Raw genomic sequence first — 17,262 nt, 5'->3', positions numbered from 1 at the left:
GGAGTCAAAAGGGCAAGCCTGTTGCCGCCATGGAACGAAGTCGGTCTACAAATTATGAAATATATCACCTGTGAGGGCCGATATAGCATTGTATATGCGTATCACTTCAGGCTGCTTAACGAACTAAGACACCAGATTGACCTCCCTGCAGCACAGAGGTTGAGCATTCCTTACTTTCTACTACAATCCTTAATGGAGTGTTCCACCAAGCTCAAGGACGGAATTCCGGACCAGATAGCCCACCATGGGCTAGTCAAGCTCCTCGTGGAGGATGCTCTCCACTCATATAAAGTTCCCCTCGCTTGGGAATCATTTAGGAACTTATCAAGAACGGGGAACATAAAAATGTTGCTTGAAGAAGCGGAATCCTCTAACGGAGAAGAAGACGAGCCGGCAGCCGGGAGTAAGAAAGGAAAAAGCCAAAAAGTTCTGGCTCCAACACAGAAAAAGGAACGAAAGAAGAAGGAGGAGGGAGAAGATGACAAAGTCAAAGAGGACACCCTCATCCTATCAGCAAGAGAACAGAGGTTGAAGAGCAAGGCAGTCAAAGCTGAGGTGGCTCCTGCCAGCCCAAGCACCTCGTCAGCTTCTGCAGTCAAAGCCAAACGCAAAAGCCACGCAACAAGGCAAGAGAAGGTGGTGAGAATTGCATCTGCAGGAACGCAATCACAGGCTTCTACAGGAAGCCCGAAAACGCAAACTCAGGCTTCTACAGGAAACCCGAAAACAAAGGCAAAGGTTTCTACAGGAAGCCCGAAGATCAGTAAGGAGCAGGCTTCTACAGGAAGCCCAAGAGCAACGACCAAGGCTTCTACAGGAAGCCCGGAAATTGCTGGGAAACAGGCTTCTACAGGAGGCCCAAAGATGGAGATAAGGGCTTCTACAGGAAGCCCGACAGTACAACCATAGGCTTCTACAGGAAGCCCGAAGACAGAGACAGGGGCTCCTACAAGAATCACTAGGCTGGAAAGAGGGGTTCCTACAAGAGGCCCGAAGGTCATTGAAAAACAGCCTCCTCTAGAGAGCCCGAAGACAAAGAAGGAATCTTCTACAGGAGGCCCGAAAGCGGGCAAAGCAGGGTCTTCCACAGGAAGCCTGAAATTTAAAAAGGAGGGACCCTCTACAAGGAGCTCCGAGAAAGCAAAACACAAGAAAGAGAAGGCTAACATCCTCGATAAGGAAGCAGCAGCGGCACTGGCTGTCCTCAGCACTCCTCCAAAACCGAAAGAGAAAAGGGAGAGGGAGACCCCTCTGCCACCTGAAGCCACGAGAAGCAAGAGGATGTCCCCAAGCAAGCCACAACCTTCACCCAGTGGCCATACCACTTCAGGGGATGTACCTACTTCACCCATTGCAAGAACCCCCTCTAAACAATCAGCTACCCCCGAAAAAGGGAGCCCAAAAATAACTTCCTGGACACGAAAGATAGGCCAGTCGCCTTCTGAAGCCCGACTCAAGGAAATAGAAAAAGGGAAGGAAGCATCACCCTCATCACCATCAGGGGCAGAAAAGGCAGGACCATCAAAAGCAGAAAAGAAACAGCCTGTTCCGGTCCCGAGTCCTCGGCCAAGGACAAGGAGCAGGGGCAAGGTTGCTCAAGGATGAGCAAATGGTTCAGCTGGGGGGTGATGATGAGCCCCAATTTTGGTACAATTTGGGCTCATTTTTGGCCTATTTTGCTTGCTCAAACCATTCATTTTTATTGTTTATGCATAAACTTCTTAGTTTATTCATGTTGTTTGTAGGAGAAAGGATAGGCACTTTATCCACGTAGCTAATGCATTGTGATTCCAGGTTTTGGCATTAAAAGGGAGCAAAAGACAACGAAAAGGTGGCAAGGAGACAACGAGTTGGCATTGCTGACATAAGGAGAGGTTGTCCACGGTTTTGGGGGACATTCCTCGTGATCCTCACCAAGAACTCCGAGCCCACTTCAGCCTCCCTCCGAGCTTAATACACGGCCAGCTGTTCTACAGGAACATCAGTTCAAAACTGCTCTACAGGAAACAGCATTTATGACCATCCTACAGGATCAGCAGTTAAACTATAGATTGAACAGCCGAGCTCCTAGAATCATGGATATCTGTTGGAGCATCGTTTTGTATAAGTATAGAAGCCTTAGCCTTGGTTAGGTTGTTGAAACTCTCGTATTACTATTGTAATTTTGGAGCACAGCTCAAGTTTTGTTCTCTTTTGTAAGCCAATTTGGCAGGTTATCAGATTATGAATAAAGAAGGCCACTTTTGAGTTAGTTCTGAGTTTTCTCAAGGAGCTATAGCTCTCAGGTGAGGGCCCAACCTGAGAGCCATAGTCCTCCTCCGTGTTGTAATGCATTTACCATTAGTTCCAGCACTTGAGTTTGTTTAGTTTCCTATGCAATTCGGATTTCCAGCTTGTTGGTTTAGTTGTTTCCATTAGCATAGATAGGACTGGTATGATGCTTTGCTTTCAGTATTCGAGTTTGATAGGTTGGTAGAATAAATCTCTTGGAGCTCCATCAAAAACAGGTTGCAAAAGGCTCACTGCCATCTCACCGTTGGGATTGGGGTGTAGACCATGATCAGCCACCAAAAAGAACAGCAGTCGTTTCATCTCCACGCAAGTTGCCACATGAACGTTTTTATTGAAAATCCATTCATATATTCTCGACATTGATCCATACTGCACTCTCACGCATTAGTTTCATTCCTTGTTTTCCATTTCGGATTTGTAGGTTTCATGGCATAATAGGTTAATGAATCTCTTGTTTTGATGCACAGGTCATTTGTTTCATTTACGCTGCTCTTTCTCAAGCCACTTCCTTCGTCGTTTTCTCCATCCACCTGCAAGTTCTATTCATCCTCTACCTCACTCACTTGCCCTCCAACTCTCTCATTCCACGTACCGCTCCATTTCCTTCACTCTCGTTGATTTCACCCTTCCAAAACATCAACCCATTGCATGCACCCTTCCTTCATCTGACTTGCCATTTCCTAAGACATCATTAGGTCCATCTCCATCTCCCTTAGCCTCCCACACCACTCCAACACTCCATCCACTCCTAAAATCTCCATGACCAACCATCCTGTAGACGTGCACAGCCATCCTGTAGAAAACAGAGTATCCTGTAGAATTCCCAGCAGCCTTCCTGTAGGAGGCCATTCACTTCGTTGCCGAGCTTCTGAACGTGAGGGACCTCTGTGGATGGGTGCTGAGGATCCTTAGGAACCTCTCCAAGCCTCCCCAACCTGTCCCACACTTTCCTTCCATCTCCATCCCACCTGCACAATCAAACCCTAGTTAGGCCAAGGTCACAATCATTTCACACACTTAAAGGAAAAACACAAAAACACATTTCTCATGATGCCAGTAGCTTAGACCCATGCATTCATACTTGTTAGAGGCAATAACAGCATTCATAAGAGTTGCACCCACATTCTTTGCATTATAGAGGATAGACTAGTTAAATTAGGGTTTCATAGATTTACATGCTTTAAGTTGCTTTTGATTCAGTTTGTCAAGTAGAGTAGCCTTTCTTTGAAGTTAACTTTCGTCCATCATTGATAAAGCTTCTTCTGTGAGCCTATAGAAGTTGGCTTAAGCCCTAGCGGACTTGTGCCAGCTGACCAAGTGACAGCTGCGACAAGGGCTAGTACTTGTGCATACAGCACCGTCGCTTCCAAGTTTGTACGAACTACCGGGTTGATAAAATTAAGAGACAGGAAGCCCCAGGAGTTGTAGCATTATTGCTACAATACTGGAGCTCACCAAAGATGACAACACAACACAAAGACACGTAGAAACCTTTTGTGCCCTTGCTGAGAACCTGAATGTGGAACAACTGGATGTGGTCATGAGACTTTTTGTACAAAGTCTTGATGGAGAATCCAGAAAGTGATTCAAAGGCCTACCAAATTCCACCATCACTAACTACGAGGAGATAGAAAATGCTTTCACACAGAAATGGGGAGAAAAGAGGAATCATGAGTACCTCCTCAATGACTTTAATGCCATAAGAAAAATACTGAAGGAGGATACTTCAGAATTTATCAAAAGATTCAATAAGTAGTACAATAACCTACCAACCGACATAAAGGCGCCTCCAGCTGTAGCTTGTGTAGTTTTCTTGGGATATTTTGAGTCCGACTTTGGTTTTAACTTGAGAGAAAGGAAGTATCTCTCTCTAGACCAACTTTAGATTGATGCTCTCAAAGTATAAACAAATCTGGTCTCGGCAAGGAAGACAAGGACAAAGCAAGAACCTACTAAACCCAAAAGAGGGAACAAAGTGGCATCCTCCTCTGGTCGAGATGGAGAATCATTAGACCCGAAGTGGGACAATTTGGAAAAACTCATCAAGATTTTATCACAAAAGGTTGGAAAGCTTGAAATTGAGAACAAGAACCTTACAGAATGCTCAAGTCGATAACCAGGGCTATAACCCGCAATATAGAAGACCTCCACTGCAACTACTTCCAAGGAAAAGAAAGGAACAACTTGATCAGATCCCTCATCCCTTATACTTGGAAGATGGTCCCGACAAACAATCGTCACACACACAAGAGATGTAGGGAAATATGTATTCTGCTTTTGCAGAAGAAGAACATGAGAATATGGCTCACCATGAGGCATGTCATGATAAAGAAGCAACAGTAGGTGAGGAAGATATGGATTATTATTGCAAAAAGTCTGCAGAGTTCATGCAAACACAACCCCAACGTAAGTATAATTTAAGATCTTCAAAGAAGAGGACGAGAGAACCAGAACAATAAGGGGAAGTTGCTCCCCAAGTGGTTCCTCCAGCACAAAACAAGGGGAAAGGTATGCTCCATCTTGACCCACCCAAGACAGGAGTATTTGTAGATAAGGAAAGCAATGGTCCTAAGGGACACAGAGAAAAGGAGACACCTGTTCTGCCTAAAACTGCAAGGGGGAAGGGAGAAAGAATAAAGCTAGGAGATATAGAAAAGGCCCAACCCACATTCAATCTCCAGAAGGAGCTAGAAAAGGTAAAATTTCATGTTCCTCTTAATGAGCTTCTAAAGCAGCCTAATTGCAAATCCCAAGTCGGTCAATTCATGCATCCAGTCACCTAAACCAACCCAGGATAGTTTGAACCTATAAGAGGAGAGTCCCATGGTTGTTTTCGCACCACATGTGGAAGAGTTGGACCCTTCTACTGCACCTTTCTATGTGACTTTGGTGATCCATGACCTTTTGTTGCATAATTTCATGCTGGATTCTAGGGCCTCACACAACCTCATTCTACTAGCAGTAATGGAACAACTAGGCTTGGAGGTCACCAGACCATACAAGGACTTGTACTCCTTCGACTCCAAGAGATTCAGGTGCTTAGGGATGATAAAGGACTTGGTCGTGAACCTAGCTTAGATCTCGGTGAAGAGTGTGGTAATGGATATACTAGTGGTCGATATTCCTCCTCGGTTCGAAATGCTCTTATCCAGATCTTGGGGTTCCAAGGTGGGTGGCTATATCAAGCTAGATCTGACTTATGCCACTATTCCTGCTTTTGGAGACGAGCAAAGGAGGATGTACATCAAATCCTGGTTTGTGAAAAATGTGGCCCCAGCTAAAGGCTTAGAAAATTCCCCAGATAATGGAAAAGAAAGTGACCTCTCTAGTCTATTCCTAGAAGAAGGTGAGGTCATCTTAGATAAAACATCATCACACCTAACAAGGCAATTAGACAACCAACATACATATGAAAATCAAGTGTGTAAACTACACTTTGACGGATCATCCAAGCCAAAGCTTGACGAAACCAACAATGTGGTAGAACATGCAACATTGTTCCTTGGGCTACAGACAACAAGGAATGTGAATGTCGAATTCTCGGTTGTGCTTGGAGGCTCCAAGCTAATTATTAAGAAGATTAGACGATTTATAGAAAATTAGAAGATTCATGGAGGATATCAAAAGAGTTGAGCATCAATTACCAAGTTGGGAACACATATTAAAGTTTTTGTCCAAAGATTTTATGAGGTACATGGTGGTTTTAATTGTTGAATTTCTAGAGAACAATGGAATGAGGGTCAGTGCCCTGATGTGGAGACAATACCATTGGAAGATTGGTTTTCAAAATCAGTGGAATCTTGAGTTGCCACTCCCTTTCTTCTTCTGCCTAGTCATAAGAGATATGAGCAGAACTTAGTAAGTAGCCAGTTGCTTAATTGGCTACATTAGAGAGAAGAGATCACCTAGTAATTATATTTTCAGTAGGTATGGACAAATTTCATTCAAGTTTGAAGCATGAGGAGAAGGCCCTAAGACTTCGGTAATGTGCTATCTAAATTTTTTACTTTTTCTTAAAAGTTTTATGTTATGCAAGCAAGTTAGTTATTGAATCTTACAATCATTTAGTCAGTTTGCAGTCGTTTAGTTAATTTTTTAGTTTTTTGAAATGACTCCATGCCCAATGTAAGGAAAGCTACTAGTCTGTAGGTTCTCAGCATCTTGCCAGCAAGGCACTGTCCGCAGTTGGAGACAATGTTGTCACTAACGACATTGTGGGTTTTAGTTGGTCAAGGTTGCCCAAGAGCGGTGAAGTTTGGAGCCACTTTCCCAACCCACAGAATATCTCAAAGCTTAATCAGACCCTCTTCATTGCATAGTGCTCGAGAAGAGAATTCCAATGGTATATAGAAGTCCAAGAATAAACTTCTAGATTGGAAGTTAGAGCATGTTGAAGATCACAATTAGAAAACCTTGAAAACCAAGAAAATAACTATGAGGGAAAATATCACATATCGGGGGCCCCGAGCATAATGAGCCCTGCACATCACAATCCCACATATCGATAGCCCCACAGTCCTACAATATAGGATTATCAATGATCAGCGAGGGGCAATCCCGCAATCCCGCAATCTCGCATTATCAACATACTAGCGGAGCAAAGGGTTGTCACTCTAAAGATTGTGCAGGGGCTGATTCTGTGATGTAGTGTAACATAGTCGGGGGAGGCCGAAAAGGGTTAAAAAAATAAATGTGAAACAAAAATAGGGTTGGGATACCCCCTTTCTCTCTCCTGCACGTGGTATCAGTGCATCGGAAATGGGCGATCCTACATCCCGCAAGTCCGGCAAGGACCACATCCTGCATCTTGGAAACCCCGCAGTCCCATAGTCATAGCAGTCCCTCATCCCGCACATGGTCTTGGTTGGAAATTGTTGGATACCTCGCAGTCCCATAGTCACAACAGTCCCTCAACCTACATCTTTCATGGCCCACGCAATACCTAATGGGCCATCCTTAATGGATTGCGGGGTGGGGAGAATCACCGATAAATCTGGGTCTTAGTGTTAAAGCGCCGGGGAGGCCGAAATCCAATTAACAAAGGAAATGCATGAAAAACAGGAGCAGGTGGCCCCCTTTCTCTCTCCTCCATGTGGAAGTACGACATATCAGTGATGGGAAAATTCTGCATCCTGCAATCCCACATTATCAACGATCACAGGAACAAAGGGGCTACCTCCCCAAAAATCTTGCGAGGTTATGATTATACGAGACAGTGTAAAAGCTCCGAGAAAGGCCAAAATTTATGTATAAAGAAAATGAATGCGAAAACAAGGCCGAGAAAGCCTTTTCTTCTCTCTCCTCTAGGGGCTACATGGCGTCATATGATTGGACCTCAGAGCTAACATCGCAGCTAATGTCATCAGTGGCGTGGCAGTAAGAAGGGTGACGTGGTCATATGGGTGACATGTGTCATTCAGTTTTATCATTTTCAGGGGTCTTATGGGGCCATCTTCAGGTGACATGTGTCATCACTCACAGGGTGACACGTGTCACCACTCATAGGGTGACATGTGGCAACAATGACATCATCCCACATATCGGCGATCCCAACTACCTAGGGGAGAAACTTAAGTAAAATGCATTCATAACTGGAATGGGAGATTCTGAGTAACAAAGAAAAAGGACCTCGGATGCAATGTTTCATAGGTCATATTTGATAAGGTTTTCGCGTCCAGGATATCAGCCGATGTGATGTAAGGGGTTTTTAAAGGAATTTCACATCATAATGGAAAAAAAGCCCTAGCACACAGATTTAAAGGCCTTAGCACCTGAAAGGTTAAGCCCCTAGTCCCAACCTATGGTTATATGAAGACAACAGAGATAAGGGCCCTACACTAAAGGGCTCCTTAAATGGAAGTCACAACGCACTTGTTTCATGGTATTCTTGTGTTGAAGGCCGCGTTCGAAGGACTCTCAGGTACACCATGAAACACGACAGTAGGATTTTGAGGGCACTGATAGTATTTAACAGAGTTTTAATGGGTTGATGGGTCAGTGGATGAAGACTTAAATGGAGCATGGCACAACAATGGAGCAATACATGGGACTTAGGAAGATTAATGGCTCAGCATGGAGCCCCATCCCTCTACATAGAAAAATACCACAAATATGGGCACTAACAGTTGACCCAACCCCTATTCCATAGAACAAGAAATCCAAGCAGTAAAGGCAGAAGCAATGGTGTCAGATGAGAAACACAGGAGTCCATACTGTGAACAAATTACAACCTCAGGCAGAGGCGATCACAGGATGGGCACAAAGTATTTTCATTTACTTTTTTGTCTAGTTATTTACATATTTTTGTACTATAACATTCCTTCCTTTCAATGAGGCTTTTAATTCAGTAATGTTTTGGGCCATAGATCCATCTCTGATTGAGAAAACTAGTCGACCTAGCAGCTGAGTCTAAATTAGAGATATTTTGTTGTAATGAATGTTATTGCTCTCCTATCCAGATAAATAGGGGAAAGAAAGACTTAACAAAGGTTAAGAAATACTAAAGAAAGACTACATGCTATTTTGATTTTGTATCTCATTGTATCACATATTTTCAAGCTATCAAGAAAACAATCGTGATTCCCCCTTCAAGTATTACAGTATGTGTTACCTCTATCAAAACTCATTTTCATGTTCATGCTTCTCTCCCGAATTCATGAAATTATAGTTGCTAGAAATAGTTCAAGCTCCCTCACGGATTCATTAGTATTTACACGTTAACGCAAATGACTGTAACTGTTTCACATTCATTTGTCTCAACATTGTTTATGTATATGCCTATGTGGACTATTGAAATTATATCTTTAAATTTGCAACACATGAATCATAGCTTTCAACTCCTCCTTCATTCATTATTTATGCTTGTAACTCAAATAAGCATAGAAATCCTTAATGCTTCAAGCTCTATGTGATAAGTATAGAATTCTTGAAGCCTTATGATCTATGTGATGCGTTACTCTTCTCTCTCATCCTCTATCATCCTCTCTCATCCACTCTGCAAAAGTTTATTAAGATGTAACCCCTTGAACTACTCGACCTCCACTATTTTTATGCATACTTATGAGATTTGTGTATGTGAAGTAATACTAGAAATTCATGTTTTACTCCTTTAAGTGAATGAACCAACCCCATATATATATATATATATAACTGAGGTCTCCCTTTACTTAGACTCATTTGAGACACTCCTAATTTAGATGTTCCTAGACAATAGTCTTATAAGTAATCCGAGGCTTTCTCTGGGAGCTACAACACACATGATGACATATAATCTTTGGTGTGCATCAAATTCCTTAATCGATGATTCTATCAGACTTCGACTTTTCCAACGAATTTTAACTTCTTCGGCAACCAAATGGTAATTGAGCTACCTCGCTCTTCTTTCCATAACTTTAGCTATCTAGAAGCAAAATTTTTGACCTATTTCCAGTTACCAATTTGATACAATATTGGTACCAAACTATTGACATCCTTAAAACAATAAAAAAATGATTGATATTTCTGATCATATACATGAATGGAGATGTAGGTGCCGATTAGTCGAATTTTTTATTCCGGATCATATTTTAGGTGAAAGGTTCATGAAGTCATTAATTCTCGTTATTACTGAGGATGTTGCTAAGGGAGGTGGCATCATGGAAGAGCAGGTAATTTATCATGCTCAATATTTAGACTTAGTCTATATGCGATCTAGCACCTTTTATGAGAAAATCCTGAATTTAACGTGCCCAACAATTTTGAATGATCAAACAATTACAATTCCTACAGGACCTAATGTTGCTAATGGTATAATAGGTTCTGTTGTAAAAAAAATATAAGGGGAAAAGGAAGAATTCTAAAAGTGCTTAGACTTTGGCCATATAATATTCACCTGTTGAAAGCTATTCTCCAAAATCTATTTCTGAAATTAATGTCATAGAATCATCTACTGGCAAGAGTCAATCATCTAGAGGTAAAAATAAGGGGAAAGGTAAATCGAAACAAAATGCTTCTCTGAAAGAGAAACCCACTAAAACTGAACCTATTGATGAGAAAAGGAAACCTCATTATCCTTGCCTTATATATAATGAATATCATTATACGAAGTAATTCCCACATCGGGAAGAGGTTACAAAATTCATTAAAGGTTCTCCAACTCCCATTGTTTTGAAGGATCCCTTTCCTTCTCAAGATAGAAAAATGGTTTCTCATAACACATTTTCCTCTTCCACATCACAAGATATTATGATGATGTCTTCGCAACAAGTTATGGTAGCTACAATATAAAAATAACATAGATCTAAGGGTCCTGTAGTCAATGGGAACGAGACTAGTTCATCTGGTCAACCTTCCAGTTCAATTCCTCCTCCTCCTTTTGAACCATTACAGATCGCAAAAGAAAAACCTGACATGATGATTTGACCACCTCCGAAAAGTGTGCTTCGAAAATCAACTTTCAATCCACATGCTAGAGTTGCACAGAACTATAACATTGTTGAAGACTTGGCTATGTCACCTTCAGCAATGTCAGCTATTGAGGTGCTGCAAACATGCCCAACACAATGAAGGTTACTATTGTTAGCCTTTGTATCTATTTATCCACAAGATTCTAATATAATTATCTTTTATCTTGAGAGTCATATACCTAGAATCCCACATCAACCAGTGTTCCAGATTCCAGTGTTTGTCAAAATTAGATGAGTGTTTTGCATGGTTATTAATGAAGGAGCTTCTACATGTATCATGTTGATTTCTTGTTGGAAAGATTTATATTCTCCAACTATCAAACAACCACCGACCACTCTGAAATCCTTTTGTGGAAGAGGTTTTCGCCCTTATGGAATCCTCAATGATCTGCCCATCGAGTTAGAAGGTAAAATGGTCGTGATTGAAGTTGAATTTGTTGATGCTCATTGGTGAGCACCAGTATTGCAACAATAATACTGCAACTCCTGGGCTGCCTACTTTACTCTTATCAACCCGGTAGTTCGTAACAAACTTGGAAGCGACGGTGCTGTATGCAAAAGTACTAGTTCTTACTGCAAGTTGTCACTTGGTCAGCCGACACAAGATCACTAGGAGCTCAAGCCAACTTCTATGGGTTCTAGAAGAAGCTCTATATGTGATGAAAGAAGAGAAAGATTACTCTACAAATGCTACTCTAGCTGCATAAAGGAGAAAATTTGAAATGTAAAGCAAAACTAGTAAACCCAAATTAACCAACTAATCCAACTTTTGCAGAAAGCACTATGAAAACCATGAAAAGAATGCCATTACCTACTCAAGGAAGTAAACAACATCTAACTAAGCCATTTCTAGAAGTAAATAAGCAAAAAACATATTTTTTGGATTTTTATGTATTTTTATGTGAATTTGACATGCATGTAATTTATTGTTTGTGAATGTGGCAATGAATAGGTGGCGTTGGAGGGTGGTTTTGAGACTTGAGAGGATGTAGTATGGTGTGGATGGGTCCTAAGAGGTCTCACGTGGCCTTCTAGAGGCTTTTCCCACACTTAGCCTTCAAAAGAAAGCCTACAGGAAAATCTATAGGAGAACACAGGAAATCTACAGGAGGAAAAACAACGTTCTACAGGAGGCCTACAAGAGGAGGCCGAGAGCAGTTTTCACTGTTTTGGGGGTGTGAGAGTGGGTGAAAGAGGTGGATGAAGGTTGGAGTGAGGTTTTAGGGAACCTAGGGTCTACCACGAATCTTCAGAAGAGAGAAATATGATTGGATTTTCTCAAGGAGAGAGGAAGAAATTCTATGGAGAATGCAGGAAACTAAGGCAGAATTAAGGGGAGACTTGGGAAACCTGTACGGGATGGATCAAATGGACGATGGGATGGCTAATAGGTTGGCCTACTGCTAGAAGAGATCTGCTGCATAAACAACTAATAGTCAACCAATAATATCAAGCAAGCAATGAAACAAGTGCATCTAGGAAAATAAAGTTTTCCATCAAAATAGTCTAAACTGTGATCTATGGAAGGAAATGCTGATAACTGATGAAAAAAAGGAAAGCATGAAATAATACTATTGTAAAGAAAGAATTGAGCATAATGAAGAAGTTCTGAAGCAAAGAAAAACTAGACTATTAACCACTAAAAAGTTGCAAACACTAGAAGTCATATGAATGAGAAAAATCTGTGTTTTTGGGGCAGCAAGAGGGTCTTTGCCTCAAATCATGGTCTCAAAGGGAGGAAGAGAGGCCAAGGCATTGTTACTAGCCTTTTGAATCTTTTCTTTATCATTTATTTACTTGCTGTAGAAAGCACAAATGGAAGCAAACTATTGAATCATCAAAAGCAACCTATTCTTAACCATAAAAGAAATACATCTAACAACAACCAAATCTACAAACTGAAATAAAACATACAAATATGAGTAAAGAGGAGCTTGGCTACATGGATTGGCCCCTAACCCAAGAGCTTCAACCCTCTGAGGTAACTCAATGCTAGCTCAAAAAAGATTCCATCTTTATTATCAAAACAATAACAAGATTACATGAAATTGTTTCAAAAGTAATAAGCTCAAAGTTGGAGTAGAGTTTACATAAGCAAAAATCCAACAAAAATCTGACCCTAGTGAGGCCCTAGGCCTCTCTACTTATATAACTGAAGCTACCAACAACTTCCTTAAAATCAGGGAGGCTTGGCTCCCAAAACTCGAGATAATCATTAGTCATCCTGCACTTGCTCGGCTGCCTTCTAGTGCATGACTTCGCTACTTGTACTCCGAGCTGAATGAAGGGGAATTTAATGTGAGGAGTAATAAATGAGGGGGATTCCCTCCTATAAGTCCTCTCCTTTGTCCACTTTGAGTTTTTGCTGCCATTTTTCCACTGGATCCTTGACTTTGACCTCAAAATTCATTAATAATCCGCATTAAACACATGTTAGACGACATGGCATCATAACTAACTCAACTCACTCCATAAGCATAAATATAATCAAAAAATCATACAATAAGCTAAGATAATGGTTGATTTGACTAGGTTAGGAGGTAAAGCGAGCCCATATAATTACCCATTTATGAGGCTCATCATCACCCCCTATTGAAAGTGTTGTTCATCTTCTGAGCAACTTAGTCCATCTCCTCATCTTTTATGGCCCTGGTGGCCTCCCTAGCATCCGAAGAATCTAATGTGGTCTCCTCTTCCTTGTCATAGAATCTTGCCTTCCTTTCTATCTCTTCCCACTACTCCTCCTCTTCTTCTTCTCTTCTACCTTCCAGCATGCCTAGCAGCAGTGGGGGACTTAATTTGAGACCAATCTAGTTGACCTTCAGCCTCTGCATGGAGCGCTTGTACAGTGGCACTCTTCTTAATGCCTCCTTTATCCTCATGGGGGAATGATATTCCCTGATCTGCAGACTATGTGGTAAGGTGTTCCATCTCCTCATGCATGCATGCACACAGTCATCCCCAAGTAGCCTTTGCATATCCTCAAAGTGTGGAATGGCTTGTGCCTAATTACTTATATATCTAGGGGAAATCTGAGGACTATTGGCAAGTAGGTTATGTGTGTTGATGAGTTCCATGGGATTTGATGGCTCATCTCTGATAATTAATGGCTCATTCTGCTCTTTTATCATCAACCTTCTTATTTCTGTTGCCCTCAACTCTTCATGGTTCATCCATGAATCCATGGCCATTAGTTGTATGTCCCCTAGCCTGGAATTGGGGTCCCACACATTCATGTCTGTTAGGGCCATGTTATGTAGGTAGAATTCTGTCATCTTTGCCTTATCTTCTGATGTGCTTTGGTCACACAGGTCCATAAGCTACCTGTAATCTTGGAAAGACATTGTGCCTCTTTGTGCCAAAGTCTTTATCTGAAATTGCAACCATTGGTCCTTGAGATATAGGCCATAGGATTTTGCTAGTGTTCTACATTGCAATGCCTCCATGGATATGCTGGCCATGCATGCCAGCTGGGTCTCTTTCTCTTGCAGCTGCCTCCTTAGCAATTCATTTTCAGTTTCAAGGTGGATTCTTGTAATTGCTTCCCTGTGTCCAATAGCACTCAACTCTTTGCCCCATTTCTTTGAGTTTGTTCTCCATATCACCAATATCCTCAACTCCTTTGGATTTGGCGATTTGCATCCACCTATGTGTTCTTATTCTCTCTTTGTCTAATTCGAAGAATAGTGGAATTGCATATTTTTGTGGAACTATTCTTCCTCCCTCAAGTAGATTGTAGTAGGAGGCAAGACTAGGCTGAGGATCAGGTTCTTGTAGCTCTGTTTCTTCCTCCTTTACCTATGGTTGTCCTTCCTTTTCTTTCTCAAGCTTTTGGGTCTCCTGTAGTTTTGATAGTGTCTCCTATAGAACTGTCTGAGCCTCTTGTAGGACTGTTTTTGGGTCCTGTAGTTCTACCTTTTCTTTCCATGTGGGAGATCTAGGAGTCCCCCTTTCATATGTGATAGGTGCCTTGGAAGGGGAGTATTTTCCTTGGGCAGAGGGTGAACCTTCAATTGTAATTGGCACTTTTGAATAGGGCTGAGGTTTCCCTGTTTTGATTCTTGTGCTCTTCCTAGCCCTGAAATACATGGAGGCATGCCTTTTCCTCTTTTGTTTTCACTTGATTGTTGTACTGAGGGAAGTGAGAGCTGTTGTTTCCTCTCTTTCTAGAGTCTCAGGGGACACTTCTTCTTGTTCTATCTTTTCTACCTCTTTCTCTCCTCCTTCTGTCTCTTTTTCTCTCTCTATTTCTTCCTTCTCTGTTTCTTCAGCTTTCTCCTCCTCTATCTTAGTTTCTTCCTCCTTCCCTTCTTGTTTTGCTAAGTCACCAGTTGCTTCACCTTCTCCCCCTTGCTGCTCTTCCTCCTCACTGCCAGTAGGACTGATATCATAGGTTAGGGTCTTTATGTCATCCTCAGCTGTCATGTTTCGGAAGATTTCCCATGCTATAGGGAGTGTAAATGTATGGAGGGCTTCTTCCACTAAAATTTTGATTAACCCATGGTGAGCTAGTTGCTCTGAATTTCTTGCTTGAACCTTAGTGCTGGAGTCAATGAGGGACTACAGGAGGAAGTAGGGGATGCTGAGCTTCTGAGGTGCTGGAGTGTCCATCCCATACCTTAACTCATGGACGACTCTACAATGATAGTCATAGACAATGTTGTACCTCCCCTTATAGGAGATATATTTGATTATTTGATAGCTAACCTCATCCCAAGGATATGGTATCCTAGCCCTTCTAATGCCATTTTTATCCTCTACAGGGGTTTCATTGTTTTGGAAAAAGTTTTTCTTAGTAGCCTAGCCAATTGGTTTCTCATCCTTACTCCAAGGCAGCCCAAGAGGAAGGGTAGTGACTCTACTGATAAATTCAGGGTATATCTCCATGGAAATACCTCTAAAGGTTACAGTGGCATGTGTTCTTGAGTGAGGGGCCAAAGAGTGGGAAAATTCTTGGGTAATTCCTCATCAAACCCTTGGAATTTCTCAAAAACGTTCATCCAATTTGCTCTTGTGAATATGTCCACTACTTGGGGATGTGCATGGAGCCTGGAGGAGTTGGTGGGCTCCTTCCTCATAAATCCTCCTGTTATTTTGTTTATTCTTCTTTGGAAAACCAAATGTGGAGATGGAGACAACAATTTTTGAAGAAAAACAGAGAAACAGAGGAGACTGTGTGTTTTCTTTTTTTTTTAAACAGAATTTTTTTATGTATTTCCTCCTCCTAAAGGCTTTATCTCCTCCTCAAATTTAAACCACTGCTTGCATATTTTGATATTCAATGGGGGCATGCATGGGACCTACCTTCTTAGATCGAAAATCGAGCTAAAACCCGTGTTTTCTCCCTTCAAACAACTCACTGCCCCTCCTGTAGAAGCCTGTTGTCCCTCTTGTAGAATTCCTGTAGGTGCTCCTATAGAACCTGTAAGTGCCCCTGTAGAAAACACCGAGAGTAGAAATATGGGAGAGCTCAATGGATAACGATGGTTGTGAGGCTATGGGGTCACAACGAGATTTTTGTAGCTTAGTTTCAAGGAGAAAATGAAGGAAAAGTTGGTGAGAGTGCTCGGAGAGGAGTACTTATTGCCCTTTATGAATATTTCCGGTGATGGAGGGTGAGCTGGAAAAGTATACATTGGCTATATTCGAACTATTGGTCTCCACCTGCCTTATCATCATGGCCCCTCCTCGTAATCATCCCTCACGATTGCATTAGAGTTCACACTTCCTCCACTACCTGCCCTTGACATCTTTCTTGAGTTGACTGTGCGCACGTGTGGGTGACATCTTCGAATGAGTGGAGTCAACTAGATGAAGGTGGCCAAGCTAACTGGCCACTTTTCCCTCATTCAAACTTGGCCATCTCGTTACTTTTGCATGCGTTCTAATTACACAAATGCAAACAAAGGAGCGAGTTAGTTACTTACTTGAGATCCGAATGTATTTGTTGTGAGGTGTTGTGGCTCTTTCTCTCTGTTGCATGCCTTTGTTTCTTTTGATGCATGTTGTCTGCTTGCTGATGTGTGGTTGTGTCTTATCCAGGTCCTTCTCTGGTTGGATCTAAGCTTCACGTGTCTTCTTCAACCTTCATGTTTGCACTCTCTTGCTGTTGATGCTGGATTTTAATGGGATCAGCTGCTATAGGAATTCCTACAGGAGCTCCTGTAGCTGCTTCTCCCCTTGAAACTTCATCTTATTTCTATGCTTGGAGCTTCGAGGATGATGCCAGAGATGTAGATAGAGATGGAGAGGTAATAGGTAGGATTCAGGTGAGGTGGATGGTGTTGTTTCCTTTCTTATTTTTTTTTCTTTTTCATGAAAAACTGTTTTTCTGTGTTTTTCTTGGACAAGAAGAAGAATGATGCTTGGGGTGTGATGTAGGCTCGGAAATGATGGAAAGGAGTTTTGAAGACTGTAGGAGGGTTTATAGGTTCTTTATGAAGATTCCCTGTCCCTCAAAATGCCTTTTATACCCATTTCCGTCTCTTTGTAATTCCTATAGGAGCCTCCTATAGAAAACACAGTT

Source organism: Pinus tabuliformis, chromosome 9 (genome assembly GCF_031772625.1).
Source record: "Pinus tabuliformis cultivar Carrire ecotype Pingquan chromosome 9, CPIR1, whole genome shotgun sequence".
Lineage (NCBI taxonomy): Eukaryota > Viridiplantae > Streptophyta > Pinopsida > Pinales > Pinaceae > Pinus > Pinus tabuliformis.
This window is presented reverse-complemented; position numbering follows the sequence as displayed.